This window comes from Triticum urartu, chromosome 1 (genome assembly GCF_003073215.2).
Source record: "Triticum urartu cultivar G1812 chromosome 1, Tu2.1, whole genome shotgun sequence".
Lineage (NCBI taxonomy): Eukaryota > Viridiplantae > Streptophyta > Magnoliopsida > Poales > Poaceae > Triticum > Triticum urartu.
The window spans coordinates 361,079,115-361,081,566 of NC_053022.1; positions in this window are offsets into that span (position 1 = coordinate 361,079,115).

Sequence of the window (2,452 nt, forward strand, 5' to 3'; positions counted from 1 at the left end):
AGGGCGCAGGCAAGGTAATAATCTCATAGTAGTTTTTATCAAATATCAATCTATACTTAAGCACCTTCTTCTTATCCTTAACCATAAAATCATGTGCTACCATACTCTTATAATCTAGAAAATAGGAGGCAGCAACTTTTCCTCTTTCTCATAATGCCTAATAGGTATCCTGAAGTGTGCAGAAAGGCGTGAAGCAAAGATGCCTCCAAAGATGGGGCCCTTTGTACGGTTCAGATTTAACCGTTTAGCAACAATAGCGCCTAGACTAAAAGTGGTATCACGAAACAAAGCATGGCGCGAAATACCAACATCAGGGGCACTAAGATTTCCACTGTTCCCGCGACCAATTAAGTATCTACTAGCAAATATTGAAAAATAACGCAGAACAGGAAAATGTATGCTAGTAATTCTTGCATCGGAAACTTTCCTCGTTTCCCCTACAGCAATTGTATCAATAAACCCCTCCACATCATTACGATGTGGTTCCTATATGCTGCCCTCAAAGGGTATCTTACAAACCCGACAAAAATCATAAAGTGACATCTCCTTAACCTCATCATATAAATGAAATTCCACTGAAGGTGGTGATTTCTTAGCATGAAAGTAAAAATGTTGCATGAAAATATTAATGAGGAGGAGAGACTGTTCACGCTGGTCGCGGAGGAAGTCGATGATGCCTGCATTCTCAGCCAAATAATAAAAGTCATCATAAATCCTTGCTGCTCTCAAGAACTCATCACAAGGCCATTCACATGGCCGAACCTCCGCAGTGCGAGGGACATTATATTTGGGCTTCTTATTTTCTTCACTTTGCTTATCCTTCGAGCTTCGGCTCGAAGAGCCCCTCAACAATCTCTTCATCATTTCTTCTGATTTTTTTTTGAAAATTTTAGTGACTCAAAATAAAAATGAACCAAACTCAATAAGATTGTTAGCAACTACTCCCACAAGTGCCTAGAGGACATATCATGCATTAAAACTACTTTTGACCACATAAATTTGACATGCAAGCTCAAGAACATGGTCATCTAAGCAGCAAAAAGTTGCAATAAATAAAGCACTAGAATAAAAACTAATAGGACCATTGGAGGAGTCACATACCGAAGAACAATCCCCCAAAGCAGTTTTGTGAATAGAGCTTTGAGCAAGGAGATCGAAAATGGCAGCAAGATGAGCTAGAACTCGGGTTTGAGCTGGTGGATGATTTTTTCTGGAGGAAGACGAAGTGTGTGGGTGCAAGAATAAGTGGAGGGGGCCCACGTGGGGTCCACGAGGCAGGGGGCACACCCTGGACCCTCGTGGCCAGGTGGTGGGTCCCCCTGGTGTGTTCTTAGTGCCAAATATTCTAGAAAAAATCATATTAAATTTTCAGGACATTTGGAGAACTTTTATTTTTGGGGTATTTTTTTGCAAGGATAATTCAGAAAATAGACAGACAATACTATTTTTGCTCTATTTAATCTAAATAACAGAAATTAAAAGGAGGGTACAGAGACTTGTGCTTTCTAACTTCATCCATCTCATGCTCGTCAAAAGGAATCCACTAACAAGGTTGATCAAGTCTTGTTAACAAACTCTTTCTGAATCACATGAAATCGGAGAATTTTCTAATAACACCAGGTTACCTCAACAGGGATATGCATGTCCCCAACAATAAGAATATCATATTTCTTCTTGACAGTAGGAAGAGGAAATTCACAACCTCCAATAATAATCGTTGAAGTTTTTCCAATAGAATTAATACTGTGGACTTGAGGTTGTTTCCTCGGAAAGTGTACCGTATGCTCATTACCATTAACATGAAAAGTGACATTGCCTTTGTTGCAATCAATAACAGCCCGTGGAGTATTCAAGGAGGGTCTACCAATAATAATAGACATACTATCATCCTCGGGAATATCAAGAATAATGAAGTCTGTTAAAATAGTAACATTTGCAACCACAACAGGCACATCCTCAGAAATACCGACAAGTATAACAGTTGATTTATCAGCCATTTGCAAAGACATTTTAGTAGGTATCAACTTATTCAAATCAAGTCTACGATATAAAGAGAGAGGCATAACACTAACACCGGCTCCAAGATCACATAAATCAGTTTTAACATAGTTCCTCTTAATGGAGCATGGTATAGTTGGTACTCCTTGATCTCCAAGTTTCTTTGGTATTCCACCCTTAAAAGTATAATTAGCAAGCATGGTGGAAATTTCAGCTTCCGGTATCTTTCTTTTATTTGTAACAATATCTTTCATGTACTTAGCATAAGGACTCATTTTAAGCATATCAGTCAAACGCATACGCAAAAAGATAGGTCTAATCATTTCAGAAAAGCGCTCAAAATCCTCATCATCCTTTTTCTTGGATGGTATAGAAGGAAAAGGCATGGGTTTCTGAACCCATGGTTCTCTTTCTTTACCGTGCTTCCTAGCAACGAAGTCTCTCTTATCATAAC